The sequence below is a fragment of the Erpetoichthys calabaricus genome, chromosome 12, assembly GCF_900747795.2.
Source record: "Erpetoichthys calabaricus chromosome 12, fErpCal1.3, whole genome shotgun sequence".
NCBI lineage: Eukaryota > Metazoa > Chordata > Cladistia > Polypteriformes > Polypteridae > Erpetoichthys > Erpetoichthys calabaricus.
Genome location: NC_041405.2, coordinates 19,450,667 through 19,474,412, shown reverse-complemented (window position 1 = coordinate 19,474,412; position 23,746 = coordinate 19,450,667). Strand labels below are relative to the sequence as shown.

Sequence of the window (23,746 nt, the reverse complement as noted above, 5' to 3'; positions counted from 1 at the left end):
TGAAGTGCCTTGAGCATGGGAAAGGCGCTATATAAATAAAATGTATTATTATTATTAGTGCAGCCTTAGTGCCGGTCCCATGCCCCGGTAAATTGGGGAGGGTTGCATCAGGAAGGGCATCCGGCATAAAACCTGTGTCAAATACTACTACTACTACTACTACTACTACTACTAATAATAATAAATAACTGTCATGTGAATGAGAAATAGAATGTCCATATTGGATCGGTCGAGGCCCGGGTTACCTGTGGCTGCCACCAATGCTGCTGTCCAGTAGGGTATAGACGGAAACTATGCTATTACTGAGCAAAGAAGGAGAAGGACAAACAGAGGGGGAAAGCAAGTTCAAAGGCAATGGAAGAGCAGGAAGGGAAAGAGTGTGGATTTCAGAGTCTGAACTTTGAATGTTGGCACTTGCAATGGAAAAGGGAGAGACCTGGCTGATATGATTGAGCTGAGAAAGGTACATGTACTGTGTCAGAAGCATCGGAGGTGGGTGTAAACTGTTCTACCATAGTGTGTACAGGAAGAGAAACGGGGTAGGGGTAATTGTGAAGGAAGAATATGTTATTAGGGGCGGCACGGTGGCGCAGTGGGTAGCGCTGCTGCCTCGCAGTTGGGTGATCTGGGGACCTGGGTTCGATTCCCGGGTCCTCCCTGCGTGGAGTTTGCATGTTCTCCCCGTGTCTGCGTGGGTTTCCTCCGGGCGCTCCGGTTTCCTCCCACATTCCAAAGACATGCTGGTTAGGTGGATTGGCGATTCTAAATTGGCCCTAGTGTGTGCTTGGTGTGTGGGTGTGTTTGTGTGTGTCCTGTGGTGGGTTGGCACCCTGCCCGGGATTGTTTCCTGCCTTGTGCCCTGTGTTGGCTGGGATTGGCTCCAGCAGACCCCCGTGACCCTGTGTTCGGATTCAGCGGGTTGGAAAATGGATGGATGAATATGTTATTAGTGTTTTGGAAGTGAACAGAATGTCTGACAGAATGATGTGCATAGAGTTGGAAATTGAAGGGGTAATGTTAAATGTCACTGACAGATATGCTCTGCAAGTCGATGGAGGAAAAAGAAGATTTCTGGAGTAAATTAGACGAAATGGTGGAGGTTATACCTAAAGAAGAAATAGTGGTGATTGGAGCAGACCTTAATAGACATATTGGCAAAAAGAACAGTAGTGATGAGGAAGTGATGGCAAAGTATGGTATTAAGGAAAGAAATGTTGCAAAAAGAATGGAAATGGCAGAGGTGAATACACATTTTAAGAAGAAGGAGGGACACAGGGTGACTTATAAGAGTGCACACAGGTGGACTATGTTCTATGTAGGAGATGCGACATGAAAGAAGCTAGAGAGTATAACATGGTAGCAGGGCATAGCCAGTGGCGTAGCCAGTGGCGTAGCTATGGGCGTGCGGATGGGGCGGTCTGTCCCAGGCTGAACATTTTCGGGGGCAGCATTATTGGCCAAAAGGCTCAGTACAATCCGTGTGTAAGCAGTAGGGCTCGGAAAAATATAACTCGTGAATGAGAAAAGACAAATTCTCTGATTTTTATCCATAAATGCTTCAAAAATAATTTTCAGACTGCTCTTCTGTGATGTTATCAGACACAGCAGTTAAGATTTATGAGGCAATAACAAAAATAAACATAAACATTAATAATTTCTAGGAAGATAAACAACTCATTTACAATTAATAATTTTGTTTCATTATCAATCCAAATGCGTTCTTGCTCTGCGCAGAAAACATCCACACCTATCACTTGTACACTACACTGGTTCTGGTTTTCGCAGAATAATTATATTAAACTAATAATTAGAACACAGCATATCAGTGCGTCTATACTATATTCTTGTCTAGTTGATGCTTATAAATAATTATATGTGAACAATTATTGCTTTTTCTCTATATATGAATTAATCTCTCCAAAATTTATCTTATTTTTTCTCTATATGTCATTTTAATTTTCTATTTAAATAGGTTAACATATTCAGATATGTTGGAGGGCGGCAAATTGAAGCACCACCCCGCTCCGAGTGGCATGAACTCAAGCTATGCCACTGGGTATAGTGCACCTAGATGGCATCAATTTTTTGTAAGCAAGATGAATTTCGAGATAAAAAACAGGAGGAGAGGGAGAGTGGAACCAAGGAGGTGGAAGCTGAAAGAGGAAGACTATTGTGTAAAGTTCAGAGAGGAAGTGAGAGAGGTGTTGGGTGGTGGTTAAGACAGGATAGATGATTGGAACAGTACAGCTGAAGTGGTAAGAGAGAGAGCTAGAAAGGTGCTTGGTGTGACATCTGGACAGATGAAATAAGACAAAGAGATTTGGTGGTGAAATGAGGAAGTACAGGCGAGAATACAGAGGAAGAGTATAGCAATAAGGAATTGGGATACCAGAGAGATGATGAAAGCAGACAGGTATGCAAAGTGATGCTTAGGAAGGTGAAAAGAGAGGTGGTGATGAAGATACAGGAAAGGTTGTGATCTGAGAGCAGCAATATGGTTTCATGCCAGGAAAGAGAACTACAGATGCGATGTTTGCTTGAAGAGTGTGGTCAATGTCAATGTCAATTTATTTATAGAGCACATTTAAAACAACATCAATAATGCTGTAGTCGAAGTGCTTTACATATAAAACATACAATGAACATAAATAAAATAAATGGAAATAAAATACAGAAAGACAAAATATAACTAACAGAGAACTGAAAAAAGAAAAAATACGAATAGGGAACCACTAGTATCACTGAAAGTCATGGAAAGGTAGAGAATAGAAATACGTCTTAAATGTAGTTTTAAACAGTTCAGTTGATGGTGAATCCATAATGTAATTTGGTGAAGAGTTCCACAGACGAGGTGCAGCAGCTGCAAAACCCCTCTTCCCCTTAGTTATGCACTTTGTACAAGGGATCACAACTGACTGGTAGATGTAAGCTCTCTGGATGGCTGATGTAAAACACAGAATGCAGATACATAGGCAGGAGCATACCCAGGTAAAGATTTAAAAACAAGCAGCAAAAGTTTAAAATCAATTCTGAAGCTAACAGGCAGCCAGTGTAAAGAGGCTAATATTGGAGATACAGAATCAAACTTTCTTGCCCCAACCAAAACACAAACAGCAGTATTCTGAACCAACTGCAACCTGCGTATCAGGGCTTTGCTGAATCCAAAATACAATGAGTTACTGTAATCAAGCCAAGAAATGATAAAAGCATGAGTAACTTTCTCAAGATCCTGGGAGATAAAAAATGCTTAATTTTACCTAAAAGACAAAGCTGGAAAAAGACCAGAATTAATCTATTTCCCAAAAGAGAGGTTACTGTTAAAAATAACAACAAGATTCTGAACTTCAGGTCTGCAAAAGTCAGCGAAAGGGCAGAGATGGAGAAGTTGGACACAAAACCAATATGAGGTTTGGCTGCAGGACCAGCTATGAGCACTTCTGCTTTATTTTGACTGAGATCGAGAAAATTGTCAGCCATCCAGGATCTTAGTTCTACAACACAGTTGTTCATCTGATTCATTGCAGAGTTACACACAGGAATATAAACCTGTGTTTAATCAGCATAACAGTGAAAAGAAATATTAACCTTCCTAAAAATAGCTCTTATGGGCTGAAGATATATAGAAAATAAAGTAGGTTCAAAAAGGGTTCCCTGAGGAATGCAACATTTAACAGGAACAGTATATGTAAAAGAGGAATTGAAAGTCACTGAAAAGTGTCTACCAGTAAGATATGACCTGATCCAGTTACGTGCACCCTTTTAAGCCCCACTAGACATTGAAGCTGCAACAGCAAGATCTCATCGTCAATAATGTTAAAAGCTGCAGAAATGTATAGGAGGACAAGGACTACAGCCCCACCTGAGTCAGTAACATGAGAGATATCATTGAATACTTTCTGGAGAGCCATCTCAACACCATAATAATGCTTAAAACCAGACTTGTAGATCTCAAATTAATGATTGATATTAAGATGATCACCAATTGATTATAAATAATTCTTTCTAATATTTCAGCGAAAAATGGCAATTGGGAAATTGGGAGAAAATTAGCTAACACTCCAGGATCTAACTCTGCCTTTTTAAGACAAGGCTGCAACCCCTCACTAATAGAATCATTTATAATAAGCAACAAATCAGGACCCAAGACATCAAAATCTTCCAGTAAGTTTAAGTGTGGTGGGACAACCACAAGAGGATGAATAGTAAGTTTAAGTGTGTCAATAGTATTTTTAGCTGTGAAAGTGAAACATCAAGACATTTCAGGACAATGACATGATTAAGAACAGGAACTACATAGCCAGTTGGAACAAGGCCAGAGCAGATAGTATTAATTTTGCTGACAAAGATTGAAAGAAACTACTCACACGAAAGAACAGTACTGTTTAATGAAGAGCGTGGAAGACTAACCCTAGATAGGACACTAGTCGTCTGAAGAGCATATACAGGCACACATCCATATTCATTCATAATTGGCTAAATCAGGGTCACCAAAAATCCCAATGCACACATCTGAGAAACTGACCTTTCCACCTTGAGAAAATCAATGTTAAATTGGAAAAAACAAGCAAATTCCATATAGAAAGTGGCTGGGCAAAAATATAAAAATATTCTTCTAGTCTTGTGACACAACAATAACCGCTAAAAGAAAATTACTTTTAGAACCACCTATGAACTTTTGAAATACTTTACTAGAATGACATTGAACTAAAAAGAAAAAATAACTTAAGACGGGCAATAATTGAGGTACATTATGATAATTTAACCTTGTTCATTAAAATGCTTTTTGGTTCACCATAACAATTTTTAACATTAATTTAGGAGTTGAAATGAAATAGTTCTGTCCTTCAAAAAATCATGTACTTACCAAAACAGTATATGACCACTGTAAAAGAGCAGAAAGTAATGATTAGAAATGTATATAGAGAAGCAACACATTACTGCCCTGTCAGAGCCACATTACGTTATAGATGCACTGTAAACTTGACAACACAAGTTTAATTTTAAAAAGTCTAATTATTACAGATGAAGATTTGTTATTTCAGAGCAAGTTTCACAATGTAACTAATGATGACCCAAAATCTACATAATGCAGTAAAGCAAACAGCACAAATAAATGTGTAAGCTTCACTTGATAGGATATGCATTTATTTTATAATGTTTATTTGCCAAATTAACATTTTTTTGAAAAAAAAAATAATTAAAAGAAATTAAAAATTAAAAAATGAAAGTCCAGTGATGTTTAAATTAGCAAGGAGGTAAAACACTAAAACCTGGGATATGTGGGTTGCCTTAAAAAAATCTGATGGGGGTAATACCAGAATTTTCCTTTTACAAATCACTACTGTGATGGGTACTTTCACGCACCATTTTAATCACAGAAAATCAATCAAACAGTGGGATGCTGGTGCCTGGTCTGCCTCAGTTAACATCAGACCCTGTCGACACATACCTGGGTATATTTTAAAATGTAGCTTTTTGTATACATTTTGGCCTTCCATCCACACACAAACTGTGTTTTAGGTCCCTGAAGATGGAGCTTTGGAAATGATGTTGCAAGGAAGCAAGGATTCCTCCCTCATTTTAAAAAAAAATCCTGTCCTTACGTGTACCATTTAAAAAAAAATCTCCTTCTACCTGAAAACGCAAAAATCCAATGTCAAGAGTTTGAAACAGGCATACTGTAGATAACAAAGGGAATGTCATTTAAATGAATGTCCATTGCCTTTTTTTATTTCAAATGTGTGTTCAGCATGGAATTTGGGTCATGAACACTACCCGGCCATGTCACTAAGACATCAATAAATGAACACTTGTAATCACAGGTGGCTTGTATGTTAAGAGAAAACCTCCTCTTTCTGGTCAAATAATCCATGGAATTTGTGGATGGATGCTTAATTTCTACTGAGTGTTTGATGTAGCAATAACCTCCGTACCACATCCTGACCCCTCTGTTGCTTAATAAGGTGATAACATAATTGTACGTGTAAATTTAAACATGTAAAAAGTCTTATTAACAAGGTAAAAACACCAGCACTAATTTGTGCACTTTCTCCCGTTACAAGCCAAAAAAGTCTTGTGATACCCTCCGACAATGCCGTCATCTGCCAAAATACAGTGTCACCATTAGAGTGTTGTTGAGCAGACCCAGGACTTTTAATAACACTGAGATGCCATAATACAGTAACAAAGGGGTTCAGTTTAGAAGAAAACATAATTTACAGAGAGGTATAAAGCACACTAATAGAGAAAACAGTTGCTAGGGTAAAAAAGAAGTTTCTTTTCAATTCTTTAAAACTATGAAGTTCAGTTAGTGTTAAACTGATTACATTATCAAGTCTGACATGTCTTAAACACTACAAGTCCCATAAATCGTTAGAACATCAGATGCTAGAAAAGTGGAATGACCTCATTCTCAAAAATTCAAAAGCTTACACATGAAATACAGAATTAAAATGTCAGTAGGTATTACATAGATATGTAATGCACTCCAAATATAACAAATAACCAGAACATTACTGTGATATGTGATAGAAAAGGTTATGCTGACATTTGCAATTTTTTTGGTTTCATTTACAGATTTACATAAAGATATTAGTTCCACATACTGTGGCAGATGGCTGGGTGCCACCCCCAGCCGGGACGCCCAGGAAGACAGGAGGAGGGCTCATGCCTCCTCCAGAACACGAGAGGGCGACCACCCTGGTTCCTTTAGGGGCCATGGGTGCAGGGCTTGGAAGCCCAACCCTGTAGGGGCCCGTGGTCTCCACCAGGGGGCTCCCCCATGCCTGAAGGACCCGGAACCCCAACACTTCTGCCACACCAGGAAGTGCTGGGGAGAAGAAGACTGGGAACACAGCCGGCACTTCCGCCACACAGGGGAGTGTCCAGGGAGTGTCGGGGATCACCTGGACCCCATCCGGGCACTTATAAAAGGGGCTGCCTCCCTGCAAAGAAGGACTGGAGTCGGGTGAGGAGTGGACAAGGTTTTGGAGGCAGGAGGACTGGAGGCGGCCTGACGAGCAGGCAGAGAGAGTGAGAGCCTGGACTTTGGGGGAGATTGGTGCTGGAGGCACGGGGTTTGTGCACATTTAATTGTAAATATTATGAATAATAAATGTGTGGTGGACTGTACAATGGTGTCCGTAAAACATTTTTAAACCTGTTCCACTGCTCCTCAACTGTCTCCACAATTAAAAGCTTATCTCAGTCTGTCTTCCTTAGACTTTGTTGCATCTGCTCAAAATTTGCCCTACCAAAGTTCAACTTAATAATTATAGTTTTTGCATCTGCACTCTTACAAAATACTGAGAATTGTATTATATTATGGTCACTTGACCCTAGTGGTTCAATCACCTCTACACCCTCAATTCTATCTTGATTATTACAAAATACTAAATCCAGACAAGCTTCACGCCATGTTTTGTGCTTTAACATACTGTGTTAAAAAACAGTTATTGATTACTTCTAAAAACTCCTAGTTAATATTTGGATAATTAAAGTCCCCCATGACTATAATATCTCCCTGTAAACTTGCTTTTTGATATTACTAAAAAGATGGGTGTTGAAATTACTGTCTGAATTGTGTGGTCTATTACACACTCCTAAAATAAGACCTCTTTCCCTAATATTTTCCAGGCGAAGTCACATATCCTCACTAAGATGGGGCTCATCATCCAACTGAAGAGGACTTACATTTAAATTCTGTTTGGCATAAACAGTAACCCCGCCTCCTTTTCTGTTCTGTCTATCCTTCCTAAAAAATGTGTATCCCTCTATGTTACACTCATCCCCATATTTGATATTTAGACAGGTTTCCGTTATTGCTATAATATCATAATTATGTTCTGCTACATACAGCTCCAACTCACTTACCTGATTTTTGATACTTCTAGCATTAAGGGAAGCTATTATTTATGTGTTAGTCCTTCTACATTTAAATGTTTGCTTACAATTTTTATTTCTACACTGTTGTTTGTTCCTCTATGTATAGATCTAAACCTGGCCTGTCCTAAACTCACTGCCCCCCCATTCCCTAGTTTAAACAATCCTCGACTATCCTACTCATACGCCTTCCCAATACATTGATGCCCCTCCATTTCAGATGTAACCCTGTTGTGGTGTGAAATTTTGCATACAAGTTGATAAATATTTTGTATGTCTCTTTGTAACTTAGGCAAAGCAATGTAATATTAGTATTTCATTTATGAGAAGCATTCATGTTTACCTAGGACTAAGTCAGGATAGTGAATTTTATGACAGGTTTGAGGGAAGTGCCTCAAACAAGTTTGTCAAGTGATTCTCTGCAGGACTCTCTCAATCAACCCCCACAGGAAAGCCACACTGCCTAGCTGGCAAGTATCACCAGCTCCGCAAGGACGTGATAACAGTTTGACTCTTCTAATTCTGGGGTTGATGTCCCTGGAAAGTGTGCACCCTTTACCTTACACCTCGTGACTGTGACCCACCTATTTCTACCTGTCTGGTCTGGAATCTCCTCCTGCACCACCTTGGGGGTACACAAAATCTCTCTAAAGGATACCTGGGCCATTTCTGCCAATTCTCTGCTACATTGAAGGCTAGCCAATTCCTCTTCCAGTCCAGCAACCCTTAGCTCGAGGTGCTGGATCAGCTGGCATCTTCTGCAGATGTGGCCCTCATAGACAACTGGCTCCTCCAAACCTTCATCTAAAAAGTCCAACATCCAACAGGACTTGCATTGCATTGGCCTCATTATTAAAATTTAATTTACAATTAGTAAAACTGCCTTGACTTTTTTTTTCTTTAAAATGATTGTGGCAATTTTTAAGAATAAAAGGGATGTGCAGAGCTGTAGTAACTACAGGGAGATAAAAATGATGAGCCATAGCATGAAGTTATGGGAAAGAGTAGCGCAAGATAGATTAAGAAAGGAGGGGATTATTAGTGAGCAGCAGTGTGGTTTCATGCCAAGAAAGAGCACCACAGATGCAATGTTTGCCCTAAGGTTGTTGATGGAGAAGTAAAGAGAAGGCCAGAAGGAGTTGCATTGCGTCCTTGTGGACCTGGAGAAAGCATATGACAGGGTGCCTCGAAAGGAGCTGTGGTATTGTATGAGGAAGACAGGAGTGGTAGAGAAGTATGTAAGAGATGTACAGGATAAGTACGAGGGAAGTGTGACAGTGGTGAGGTCTGCGGTAGGAGTGACGAATGCTTTCAACGTGGAGGTGGGATTACATCAGGGATCGGCTCTGAGCCCTTTCTTATTTGTAATGGTGATGAACAGGTTGACAGATGAGATTAGACAGGAGTCCCCATGGACTATGATGTTTGCTGAAGACATTGTGATCTGTAGAGTAGGGAGCAGGTTGGGGAGACCCTGGAGAGGTGGAGATATTCTCTAGAGAGGAGAGGAATGAAGGTCAGTAGGAACAAGACAGAATACATGTGTGTAAATGAGAGAGAGGTCAGTGGAAGGGCGAGGATGCAGGGAGTAGAGTTGCTGATAGTGGGTGACTTTAAATACTTGGGATCAACAGTACAGAGTAACAAGAATTGTGGAAGAGAAGTGAAAAAGAGAGTTCAGGCAAGGGTGGAATGGATGGAGAAGAGGGTTAGGAGTGATTTGTGACAGATGGGTTTCAGCAAAAGTGAAAGGGAAGGTCTACAGGACAGTAGTGAGACCAGCTATGTTATATGGTTGGAGACGGTGGCGCTGACCAGAAAGCAAGAGACAGAGCTGGAGGTGGCAGAATTAAAGATGCTAAGAATTGCAATGGGTGTGACAAGGATGGACAGGATTAGAAATGAGGACTTTAGAGGGTCAGCTCAGGTTGGACGGTTGGGAGAGAAAGTCAGAGAGGCGAGATTGTGTTGGTTTGGACATGTGCAGAGGAAAGATGCTGAGTATATTGGGAAAAGGATGTTAAAGATAGAGATGCCAGGGAAGAGGAAAAGAGGAAGGCCTAAGAGAAGGTTTATGGATGTGGTGAGACAGGACATGCAGGTGGTGGGTGTGACAAAGCAAGATGTAGAGTACAGGAATATATGGAACAAGATGATCCGCTGTGACAACCCCTAAAGGGAGCAGCCAAAAGAAGAAGAAGAAGAAGAAGAAACTGATTTAACTTAAATGGTAACAATAAGAACTGCTAGAGCTATTTTACACCTTGTCCCGTTAAGCTCCTGTACTGTTCTCACTCTCAGCTGCCTGCTGTTTGTCCTTCTATGAGGTTAACTTTGCTTTTCTCCATCTCTTCTCCTAACTTTGCACTCCTCTTATTCCTTACATAAAAGGTCTTCACTCGCACTGCTTGCATTCCCCTGTGTTAATGAACCCTTATACAGTCACCCACTTAACTGTTCTACCTCTGGACTGCTAAGAACAGGTCAATCTAAAATAAACAAATAAATAAATCTCTACTACCTTATCTGCTCCTACAGCCCCTTGTGCCCGATCGGGTGTCTTAAAGCTGGCCGCTTACCTCCTCGCCACTGAGCCTTCTCTTTTATTGCTTTGAAGTCAGCCATGGCCTTTTCTTTCTTTTCTTTTAAACTAAGGAATTGTGATGTGGTTATTTCCTTACAAATGCTGATATCAGTTACTGCTGCTTTCTATCCTACCTCCTCGATGCTAGTTCAGATACAGATAAAAAGAACAAGTATAAGTAATTTTTCCAAGCTCACCTCCAAACACCCAGCTACTTTTGCTCTTGTGTGGGTGAAAAAAAAAAGCAAAAAAACCCTTCTAAAGGGAAAAAAGCTTTAAAAATTCCAGCACGGTTCATTAGTGGCAACCAAAACCAAAGTCTTTAAGAGCAAATTGTATTTTTTTTTTGTTATTTATTTAACTTCTACACTATAGCAAACAACAAAAATTCTCAGCTGCCTCTAGCATTTGCAAAGTACATGTCAGCATGCCTCAAGCATAGCCTGTAATAGCAACGGAAACAGACAACCACCTGAAATGCTGAAAGGGGCAAAAAAAAAAAAAGACAGAATTACTTCATTATAGGCATTACATAAAGTTTAAAGTTTACCTTGAAATTTGTAAGAAGTTGTCTATTGCTACATTGAGATGGTTGCTGATTCTGCTCTGAGTTTGTGCCTTTATTCCCTTTCAGATCTGTGGCCATTTAGTTCTCCAATTTGTGTTTTATACTCTGGCATGTTATGATTATTAATAATAATAATAATAATAATACATTTTATTTATATAGCGCCTTTCCCATGCTCAAGGCACTTCACAGAGTTTAAGATAGAATGGTAGGGTATACAGTATACAGCATTGTACAAACCAGATACATAAATAAAGATTAAGACAGTAAATTCAGTGAAAAAGCCTAACAGACCACATAATTGATGGTCTCGCACACACATACAGGTTACATGAGCATCTTGACATAGAGGTAAACTGAGAGAAGGGTAATAAAGTCAAGTTGAGCTAAAAGCCTTCCTGAACAGATGAGTTTTGAGTTGTTTTTTAAAAGAATTCATGGAGTCAGCTGACCTGATTAATTTCGGTAGGTCAGTCCAGAGTCTGGGTGCTATACAGCTGAAGGCCCTGTCACCCATGGAGTGTAGATTAGTGTGGGGCACATCAAGATTGCCAGAATCAGAGGACCTTAGTGGGCGGGCAGACACATAGTGATGGAGAAGGTCACTGATGTAGTTTGGTGCAAGGTTGTTTAAGGCTTTGTAGGTTATTATTGATTGACTTTATATTCAATTCTGTAAGACACAGAGAGCCAAAGAAGGTGAAGCAGGATGGGTGTGATGTGCTCGCTGCTGCTGGTTCGAGTAAGGACTCCTGCAGCTGAGTTTTGAATAAGCTGTGATATAAGATTAGAAGACGCACGTGCCAGCAGCGAGTTACAATAATCAATGCAGGATGTAATAAAAGCATGGACAAATTTCTCAGCATTAGAGAAGGAGAGGAAGGAGCGAACATGGGATATGTTACGGAGGTGAAAGTAAGAAAGTTTCTTAATGTGATTTATGTGGGTGGAATAAGAAAGGGAGGAATCACAAATGACACCAAGATTCTTTGCAGTAGAGGCAGGTCTGATGAGATCACCGCCAAGATGGACTAGGAAGGAGCTCATTTTATTAAGTTGCACTTTAGTCCCAGTTTGCAGGAGGTCAGTTTTGTTGCAATTTAATTTTAAAGAGTTCTGCTCCATCCAGGTATTAATTTCACTGAGGCAGGTTGTGAGCTGAGAAACCTCTGATGAAGTTCCACTTTTAACATTGAAATAAAGTTGAGTATCGTCTGCTTAAAAATGATAACCCAGTCCATAGCTACGAATAATATGGCCAAGGGGAAGCATGAAAATACAGAAAAGCAGAGGACCGAGGACAGAGCCCTGAGGAACTCCTTGTGTGACTGGCACTGTGTTGGATCTGATGTTGCCAAGACTAACAAACTCTTGTCTATCAGTCAGATAGGACTTGAACCACTGGAGGGCAGTTCCAGAGATACCCAGCATGTTCTCCATTCTGGACAGTAGGATGTCATGTCTGACCTGACTGTCAAATGCTGCACTGAGGTCTAACAGAATTAATATGCTGGTTTGTCCAGAGTCTGCTGCCATAAGCAAATCATTGGTTACCCGCAGCAGAGAAGTTTCACAACTGTGCTGTGCCCTGAAACCACACTGAAACGGTTCCATCAAATTATTAGACGTTAAGTAGTTGGTGAGTTGGGAAGCTACAACACGCTCAAGAACTTTTGACAGAAAAGGTAAGTGGGAAATAGGCCGAAAATTGTTAAGATTGTCAGCATCAAGTCCTAACTTTTCAACATTGGGGTTACAGAAGTGACTTTAAAAGTGAGCGGCACAAAGCCAGTGTCGAGGGATGAGTTTATTATTGTTGTAACAGTTGGAATTATGGCATGAAGGCAGGATTTAAGTAGTGTGCTGGGTATGGGGTCCAGTACACAATTAGTCGGCCTCATTTTACAAAGCAGGTTATTAACAAACACAGATGTGACTGGTGAGAACTTAGAGAAGGAGCTGGAAGGAGTGGGAAAACAGGGAGAGATATAAACAGATGATGTATTTATGTTAGTTGAATTATTTAGATCTTTAATTTTGACTTCAGTAGAAGAGGTAGTTGGGCCAGATGCGGGTTCAATTAGTTTATTAACTACAGAAAACAAAACCCTTGCGTTATCCTGGCCACTTTCTATTATTCTGCCATAATGGGTGTTCTTGCCAGCAGTTAGTGCTTCTCTGTAAGCTCTTTGGTGGTCAGAGAAAGCCTGGATGTGCACGGTGAGGCCAGTCTTACATGACATTCTCTCAAGGCGTTGGCCAGTTGCTTTCATAGATTGCAATTTTGAATTATACCAAGGAGCTGAATGCTTAAAGGAAACCTCCTTATGTTTTAAAGGAGCTGTTTTATCTAATGCTGAATGAAGGGCTGAGTTATAGTGGTCAACAAAACTATCTAGTGTTGATGGAATAGGTGCAGACAGTAAAGGATCAGAAATGGATCCAGAAAGGATAGAGGGACAGATATTTTTAACGTTTCTGTAAGAAATTTGTCATTTACAGGTAAGAGGAGGGAGAGGTAATGAGACAGTGAAAAGTACTGCTTTATGGTCAGAGAGTCCCAAATCCAATATATGACCGGCAGAGTGGGTGGGAAAATCAACATGTTGTGTCAAGTCAAAACAGTCCAGTAAGGATAGGAATTCATTTCTCAGTTTAGATGTAGTAATGTCAATATGGATGTTGAAATCACCAATAAGGATAATTCTCTGAGAGTAAGAACTTAGGTGGGTTAAAAGTTCAATCAGATTGGATAAGAAGGATGCATTGTATGTTGGAGGATGATAAAGAACAATGAGTGAGACGGGACCTGATTCTGTTATTAGTTTAAGAGCCAGGCACTCAAAAGACAATGGACAGTCAATTGGGATTCGTTTGATGATTAAATCTACTCTGACAATTACTGCAAGTCCACCGACTTGTCTAGAACTGCGAGGCTCTGTTTTGAAAGTGAATTCAGGTGGTGTCGCCTCCGTGAGAGACGTAAATTTGTTTGGTTTTTGCCAAGTCTCTGTTAAACACAGTTTATCAAATTTGGTGTCAGTGATGAATTCTGACAGCACCAATTGTTTGCCATTAAGAGATCTCGAATTAAACAATGCAATATTAGTTAATGAGGCTTCCTTTTGCACAGAGCCGTGACCGGAGTTTATTTTCACATAATGTAAATTCATAACACAGACACATCTATTTCCAGGGCCATGAGAAGGACAGCGTATTCCTGAGCAAATGCTGCCAGTGATCTTTTCATTCGCAGCCCGGCGGTGGCGGCGACCTGACCCGCAATGTACATATTTCAGGCGCAGCAAAATCCCGGCGTCTTTTAGGATGTTCCAGTCAGACCGTTTGCACTGGACAAACTGTTTAATAAGAAGGAGTTTGTCATGAGAGTATTTTAGCATGATAGTGAGTAATACTTATCTGATAGCACTGGAGAAGCAGCAGAGCACAGCGGAGCCGGTAGGACAGTCGGGTGTGGTAGCATAGGTGAGCGGTGATAGCAAGCAGCAGAAAGCATAGCAGGAGTAGGTAGTAGGATTTGGAAGTTCCAGCATACAGCCATAAAGAGTAACGCTGGGTATTACAGGCGTGATCACCCCGGAGCCACCAGCCAGGTTGGTATGAACATCAGATCAGTTCTTAGTCGTAGAGTAGTGTAAAATGAATCGGGAGCAGACCAGGATAGCAAATATAATCGAGGAGACAGATTATCCCAAGGTCCTAGATCGCCAGGTACAAAGAAATGTTCGTAGGTCTCGTCCTGTGATCCACAGTTTCAGTTGTTCCCAGTCAAAGTAGAGTCCATAAAATCTGTAAATATTAACCAAATCCATACAATTCGAGTCAGTTGCATCCACGAACTAAACGTACAATAAAAGAAATAAAACAAGCGTAAGAAAGTGTAGAATTAAGGCTAGTTTTGCGAAAAGTGTTGTTAGCAAGGAGGAGCGGCAATAGCATGCGTGCGCCAGCGTCCCCTCCCTTTTTCTCATGCTAAAGGCAGCCCGCCTGGTCTCTGTATATCTCAAAAACTTCCTCTCTGTCATTCATTTACTGAGAGAAGAAGGGACAAACTCAGTTTAAATCTTTTAACCCAAGAAGATAATGTTGACACATACTCTGTTCAGTGAATCAGAGTGAAGGCCCTTCCTAGTATGCTATGGGTAATTGCAGCAGCTACCAAAACATGGCCGTCTGGGGTAACCATGTGCCAAGGCAAGTTCTTTTGGTCATTAAGTCTTTATTAAATGTCCTTTGTGTTTTTACATTCTTAATGTCTATGAAATAAACAAACTGGGCACATTTATAAATGGCAGTGGTCTTTCAAAATGCTCAGTGTAATATTTATATTCTACACATTTGAAATGGGACAGTTACAATTAACCGAGGATATCTTCATAAAGCAGTTGTAAATGAGTCCTCTATTTTTTTTCTTTGGACCTTGCTGCAGTTTTAGGTATAATACATCATGGTTTGTTAATTATATGCTATGTCTGGAAATGTCAGTAGATTAGGCTACAGATTGCTGCTATGGTAAGATTTCAACCTCCAATGTCACTCCACAAACATTCTTATTACTCCTTCCCGGAGACCTGCTCAGATATCTTCCAGAGACTGGTGCTTTATAACAGAGGCAATAGGACATGGAGCACCACCAGAAAATAAAAATCTAAAAACTTACTGAAAACATTCACTTTGAAGAAGTAAAAGTTATGATATAAGATATCATGTCTTCTTTGTTTCTGACAACAAAAGAGAACTGGAAATAATCATCCATCCATCCATTCTCTTCCACTTATTGAGGTCAGGTCGCGGGGGCAGCAGTTTGAGCAGAGATGCCCAGACTTCCCTCTCCCCGGCCACTTCTTCTAGCTCTTCCGGGAGAATCCCTAGGCGTTCTCAGGCCAGCCGAGAGACATAGTCCCTCCAGCGTGTCCTGAGTCTTCCCCGGGGCCTCCTCCTGATTGGACATGCCCGGAACACCTCACCAGGGAGGCGTCCAGGAGGCATCCTGATCAGATGCTCGAGCCACCTCATCTGACTCCTCTCGATGCGGAGGAGCAGCGGCTCTACTCTGAGCCCCTCCCGGATGACTGAGCTTCTCACCCTATCTTTAAGGGAAAGCCCAGACACCCTACGGAGGAAACTCATTTCAGCCGCTTGTATTCGCGATCTCGTTCTTTCGGTCACTACCCATAGCTCATGACCATAGGTGAGGGTAGAAACATAGATCGACTGGTAAATTGAGAGCTTTGCCTTGCGGCTCAGCTCCTTTTTCACCATGACAGACCGATGCAGACCACGCATTACTGCGGATGCCGTACCGATCCGCCTGTCGATCTCACGCTCCATTCTTCCCTCACTCGTGAACAAGGTCCCGAGATACTTGAACTCCTCCACTTGGGGCAGGATCTCGCTACCAACCCTGAGAGGGCACTCCATCCTTTTCTGGCTGAGGACCATGGTCTCGGATTTGGAGGTGCTGATTCCCATCCCAGCCGCTTCACACTCAGCTGCGAACCAATCCAGAGAGAGCTGAAGATCACGGCCTGATGAAGCAAACAGGACAACATCATCTGCAAAAAGCAGTGACCCAATCCTGAGTCCACCAAACCGGACCCCCTCAATGCCCTGGCTGCGCCTAGAAATTCTGTCCATAAAAGTTATGAACAGAATTGGTGACAAAGGGCAGCCCTGGCGGAGTCCAACTCTCACTGAAAACGGTTTCAACTTACTGCCGGCAATGCGGACCAAGCTCTGGCACCGATCGTACAGGAACCGAACAACCCTTATCAGGGGGTCCGGTACCCCATACTCTCGGAGTACCCCCCACAGGATTCCCCGAGGGACACGGTCGAATGCCTTTTCCAAGTCCACAAAACATATGTAGACTGGTTGGGCGAACTCCCATGCACCCTCCAGGACTCTGCTAAGGGTGTAGAGCTGGTCCACTGTTTCGCGACCAGGACGAAAACAACACTGTTCCTCCTGAATCCGAGGCTCAACTATCCGACGGACCCTCCTCTCCAGAACCCCTGAATAGACTTTTCCAGGGAGGCTGAGTAGTGTGATCCCTCTGTAGTTGGAACACACCCTCCGGTCCCCTTTCTTAAAGAGGGGGACCACCACCCCAGTCTGCCAATCCAGAGGCACTGTCCCTGATGTCCATGCGATGTTGCAGAGACGTGTCAACCAAGACAGGCGTATCTCATCCACCCCCGGGGCCCTACCACCAAGGAGTTTTTTGACCACCTCTGTGATCTCAGTCCCAGAGATGGGGGAGCCCACCTCCGAGTCCCCAGGCTCTGCTTCCTCATTGGAAGGCATGTTAGTGCGATTGAGGAGGTCTTCGAAGTACGCCCCCCAACGACCCACAACGTCCCGAGTCGAGGTCAGCAGTGCACCATCCCCGCCATATACAGTGTTGACACTGCACTGCTTCCCCCTCCTGAGACGCCGGATGGTGGACCAGAATCTCCTCGAAGCCGTGCGAAAGTCGTTCTCCATGGCCTCCCCAAACTCCTCCCACGCCTGAGTTTTTGCCTCAGCAACCACCAAAGCCGCATTCCGCTTGGCCTGCCGGTACCTATCAGCTGCCTCCAGAGTCCCACAGGACAAAAAGGTCCTGTAGGACTCCTTCTTTAGCTTGACGGCATCCCTCACCGCTGGTGTCCACCAACAGGTTCGGGAATTGCCGCCATGACAGGCACCGACCACCTTACAGCCACAGCTCCGGTCAGCAGCCTCAACAATAGAGGCACGGAACATGGCCCATTCGGAATCAATGTCCCCCACCTCCCTCGGAATGTGGTTGAAGTTCTGCCGGAGGTGGGAGTTGAAGCTACATCTGACAGGGGGCTCTGCCAGACATTCCCATCAGACCCTTACAATACGTTTGGGCCTACCAGGCCTGACCAGCATCCTCCCCCACCATCGAAGCCAACTCACCACCAGGTGGTGATCAGTTGACAGCTCCGCCCCTCTCTTCACTCGAGTGTCCAAGACATGTGGCCGTAAGTCTGAAGACACGACCACAAAGTTGATCATCGAACTCGCCATCAAGCCCCACCTCCAGGCCTGGCTCCAGAGGGGGGCCCCGGCGACCAGCGTCCGGGCGAGGAAAAACGCCATCCAAAGTTTTCATTCATCATAGAAGGTTTGTTTAACCGCTCTTTGTCTCATCCCTCACCTAGGACCAGTTTGCCTTGGGTTTCCCATCCTTTAACTGCCACCTTATCGTGGTGGAGGGGTTTGCGTGTCCCAATGATGCTAGGAGCTCTGTTGTCTGGGGCTTTATGCCCCTGGAAGGGCCACACAAGGCAAACTGGTCCTAGGTGAGGGATAGAAATAATCATTTTAGCATAAATTCCTGGCAATTTTCTGTTTGCTTGTGTAATAGTAGTGACTTTGTGGGAGGACTTCTCACATAAATATGGAAGTAAATCAACAAGATACAAAGCAAGTGGCAGGAAAATTTTACTATGATGTGGTTGTTAGAGATGAAACCACGCTTCAGTGGGAGTGAAAGGTTATCATGAAGGAAAATAAGCACTGAGGGAACCAGAACGACATGATTCTTTTAAAATGGCTGAATCTCATAACATTGGTATTTTCTTGCAAATTACATATAAAAGCTATTTTACAATGTGTGTATAATCTCAAGATGTACATCAATGTTCAATAACTTACTTGGCTTGAAAAACAAATATAGTCAGTACGTTTTTAATCTTTTTATTTTCCAGTGATGCTCTGTGCCCCATAGTCTCCATTATATACCACCAGTGAGGATAAAGTATTTTAAAAACAATGAATAGAAAATTGTTAACTTTGGAACACAGTTTTGCATGGCAAATGCATATACAGGTGCTGGTCATAAAATTAGAATATCATGACAAAGTTGATTTATTTCAGTAATTCCATTCAAAAAGTGAAACTTGTATATTAGATTCATTCATTACACACTGCCTGATGTATTTCAAATGTTTGTTTCTTTTAATGTTGATGATTATAACTGACAACTAATGAATGTCCCAAATTCAGTATCTCGGAAAATTAGAATATTGTGAAAAGGTTCAATATTGAAGACACCTGGTGCCACACTCTAATCAGCTAATTAACTCAAAACACCTGCAAAAGCCTTTAAATGGTCTCTCAGTCTAGTTCTGTGGGTTACACAATCATGGGGAAGACTGCTGACTGACAGTTGTCCAAAAGACGACCATTGACACCTTGCACAAGGAGGACAAGACACAAAAGGTCATTGCTAAAGAGGCTGGCTGTTCACAGAGCTCTGTGTCCAAGCACATTAATAGAGAGGCGAAGGGAAGGACAAGATGTGGTAGAAAAAAGTGGACAAGCAATAGGGATAACCGCACCCTGGAGAGGATTGTGAAACAAAACCCATTCAAAAATGTGGGGGAGATTCACAAAGAGTGGACTGCAGCTGGAGTCAGTGCTTCAAGAACCACCACGCACAGACGAATGCAAGACATGGGTTTCAGCTGTCGCATTCCTTGTGTCAAGCCACTCTTGAACAAGAGACAGCGTCAGAAGTGTCTCGCCAGAGCTAAAGACAAAAAGGACTGGACTGCTGCTTTCTGATGAAAATAAATTTTGCATTTCCTTTGGAAATCAAGGACCCAGAGTCTGGAGGAAGAGAGGAGAGGCACAGATCCATGTTGCGTGAGGTCCAGTGTAAAGTTTCCACAGTCAGTGATGGTTTGGGGTGCCATGTCATCTGCTGGTGTTGGTCCATTGTAGTTTTCTGAGGTCCAAGGTCAACACAGCCGTCTGCCAGGAAGTTTTAGAGCACTTCATGCTTCCTGCTGCTGACAAACTTTATGGAGATGCAGATTTCATTTTCCAACAGGACCTGGCACCTGCACACAGTGCCAAAGCTATCAGTACCTGGTTTAAGGACCATGGTATCCCTGTTCTTGATTGGCCAGCCAACTCGCCTGACCTTAACCCCATAGAAAATCTATGGGCTATTGTGAAGAGGAAGATGCAATACGCCAGACCCAACAATTCAGAAGAGCTGAAGGCCACTATCAGAGCAACATGGGCTCTCATAACACCTGAGCAGTGCCACAGACTGATCGACTCCACGCCACGCCGCATTGCTGCAGTAATCCAGGCCAAAGGAGCCCCAACTAAATATTGAGTGCTGTACATGCTCATACTTTTCATGTTCATACCTTTCAGTTGGCCAACATTTCTAAAAATCCTTTTTTTGCATTGGTCTTAATTGATATTCTAATTATCCGAGATACTGAATTTGGGACTTTCATTAGTTGTCAGTTATAATCATCAACATTAAAAGAAACAAACATTTGAAATACATCAGTCTGTGTGTAATGAATGAATCTAATATACAAGTTTCACTTTTTGAGTGGAATTACTGAAATAAATCAACTTTGTCATGATATTCTAATTTTATGACCAGCACCTGTATACTATGCTTGTGAAGAAATAACTTGGACTTGAAAAATACCGAACTTATCCTTTAACACAAATAAATTCTCTGTGATGGGGAGCATAACTTTAAAACTGTTGGCGAGATAGAAGGCAATGATGAATTACAGTGCATCCGGAAAGTATTCACAGCGCATCACTTTTTCCATATTTTGTTATGTTACAGCCTTATCCCAGAATGGATTAAATTCATTTTTTCCCTCAGAATTCTACATACAACACCCCATAATGACAACGTGAAAAAAGTTTACTTGAGGTTTTTGCAAATTTATTAAAAATAAAAAAACTGAGAAATTCCATGTACATAAGTATTCACAGCCTTTGCTCAATACTTTGTTGATGCACCTTTGGCAGCAATTACAGCCTCAAGTCTTTTTGAATATGATGCCACAAGCTTGGCACACCTATCCTTGGCCAGTTTCGCCCATTCCTCTTTGCAGCACCTCTCAAGCTCCATCAGGTTGGATGGGAAGCGTCGGTGCACAGCCATTTTAAGATCTTTCCAGAGATGTTCAATCGGATTCAAGTCTGGGCTCTGGCTGGGCCACTCAAGGACATTCACAGAGTTGTCCTGAAGCCACTCCTTTGATATCTTGGCTGTGTGCTTAGGGTCGTTGTCCTGCTGAAAGATGAACCGTCGCCCCAGTCTGAGGTCAAGAGCTCTCTGGAGCAGGTTTTCATCCAGGATGTCTCTGTACATTGCTGCAGTCATCTTTCCCTTTATCCTGACAAGTTTCCCAGTCCCTGCCGCTGAAAAACATCCCCACAGCATGATGCTGGTGGTAGTATTAAATGCAGTTTTCCATTCTTCTCTCTTCCTGTTTCTGATTAAATTATATGCACAGCAACAGTGTAGTTTGGAGAAAGCTGTGGATTTTCTGACTTGAACACATAAAGACGATATCAGGGGGAAATGATAAATATTTTAACTGTAATCCTACTTTTCTCCTGATTATCAGTACATGGCTGGACACCCCTATGTTTTTTGCAATGAAAAATATCCACCATCAATCAGACTACTAAACAGAACAATTAACCCATTCTGGATATGTTCTTGAATATTTTCCTCCAGAGCCACACTCTTTGCCTTGGACTGTACAGAAATATTCCTTAGGAAGAAGTTTGTCAGGTAAAATGTGAATTGCAAAGTTGTAAGCATGATGTGGAGAAAGTTTCAGGACTTTTCTTTGTTAAAGACTTCTAAAAATATCTTTATACCGTATTTACTCGTGTACCACGCGCCCTCGTGTAAGACGCGCACCCTAATTTTTACAAAGAAAATTGCAAAAAAAATTTGCCCCATGTACGAAGTGCGTTGTGATTATATATGAAGCATTTAGGGCACGTTTTCCGTGAAATGCACTTCTGTTTTTGTTGCATGACAAAAGAGCAAGTGGGAGAGACAGAAAGCGCGAGCAAGCGAGAGAGAGAGAGAGTGTGCGCGAGCAAGCCTGCCCAAGCAGAAGAAATAAACATTACAGAAAAAAATTTCCTTGTGTATGACGCGCAACCGATTTTCTACTGCTAATTTTCGGGAAAAAATGTGCGCGTGGTACACTCGTAAATACGGTATTCTGCAGAAGGAGTTTGTGGGTCCTTGGAAAAAACTTCACTTAAACAATATGCACTCCATCTAATGTACTTTTCTTGCCAATAAATTAAGGGACATGTGAGATTGCAACAACAGAATGCCTAAAATTAGTTTTGGAATTGCTGACTGTAAAGCAGAACACGTAATTTTTTCATGAAAAAATTCTCCGATATATCATTTAAGAGTGTTGAAATGCAGTGTTTATGTATTTTTTGTCCATTTTTGATTAATTTATTTATGTTAATATTGTTGGTCATTTAGTTTCTAATAATCTATGTATCTTCTTCTAAGTTCCGTGTGGTTTATGGGTGATTCCCCAACAGTCAGGGCCAGTTGTCCAACACAGCAAGAGACTGCAAACAGCCTTGTAATGACAGAGAAACCTCAAAGTCTTTTGTGGTGCATTAAATGTGCTTGTGGTGGTAAATTTCTCTGTGATTATTATGTGCTTTTTTGAATTTTCTGGATTACTCTTTGGATTTTTGATTGGGACTTGTTTGCCTTGGACAGCCATTGCCTTTTAAGGAAACTCCTTTTTCAGCTTGAACTCTGAGGAGGTTTATTTTGTTACCAAGCATTTTTTTCTACAAATAACTCTTATTTATATAGAGATACTACTGTGACCTTTTTCTGACTAGCTGGGGTTTATTAAAATTTCTCCCTCTAGTGGGTTTTGAGTCACTGCTCAGGAATTTATTCATAGAAACTTTCTAGTAATAACAAAGAGTTGGTGTAAGAAACTCCAAAACTCCTGTCTCAACTGGTTTGCCATCCACTGACAGGACATAAGGAGTGTAGTGAACAGGTATTTTATTTACTTATAGTTTACATAAGATGTTTGCAACTGCCTAATCAACTAATGCCATGACCTTAATTCATTTAAAGTTTTATACTGTATATCTGTAGTCAAACATTAAAGAGAGCTTGACTGCATGTGGCCACCAAACCAACCCTTATATAAAGCAGGCACTTTAGTTTCCCTGAAGCTTTGGGCAACTAAGTACATGAAAAGGATCACAACTAAAAATAGTATATACATCAGTACACATAAGACTAATTGAACTCAGCATTTAACTATTGTAAAATACCCCCAAAAACAAGTATTCTTTTATGCTGGACTAATACATGCGATTACAATCTTTTACCGTATTTACGCGTGTACCACGTTCACATTTTTTCCCGAAAATTAGCATTAGAAAATCAGGTGCGCGTCATACACGAGGAATTTTTTTTCTGTAATGTTTACTTCTTCTGCTTGGACAGGAGCGCTCTCTCTCTCACTCGCTCGCTCGTGCTCTCTCTCTCTCTCACTCGTTTGCTTGCACTCTTTCTCTCTCGCTCGCGCTCTCTCTCTCTCGCTCGCTCTTTCATCATGCAACAAAAACAGAAGTACATTTCGCGGAAAACGTGCCCTAAATGCTTCCTATACAATCACAACGCGCGTTATATATGGGGCAAATTGTTTTCGCAATTTTCTTTGTAAAAATTAGGGTGCGCATCTTACACGAGGGTGCGTGGTACACAAGTAAATACGGTATCGCTGTTACTTTTCATTTTATACTACAATGTAGTATTTCTGTTTATGAAGAAATAACTAAGCAAATATTATAAATGCTCCAAATCTGAACACAGTTATTTAACTAACTTT

The 23,746-nt window shown here is 41.6% G+C and overlaps 1 long non-coding RNA gene across 1 annotated transcript in view; it reads right to left on the bottom strand.

Annotated features, from left to right (window-relative positions):
• Positions 1-4,864: 4,864 nt before the first annotated feature.
• The window catches only part of LOC114644561 (uncharacterized), a 204,014-nt gene continuing 185,132 nt past the window's right edge, over positions 4,865-23,746 (bottom strand). Inside the window, exon 10 of the long non-coding RNA XR_007936450.1 lies at positions 4,865-4,882. This is a non-coding gene — a long non-coding RNA (uncharacterized LOC114644561). The remainder of the gene's footprint in view (positions 4,883-23,746) is intronic.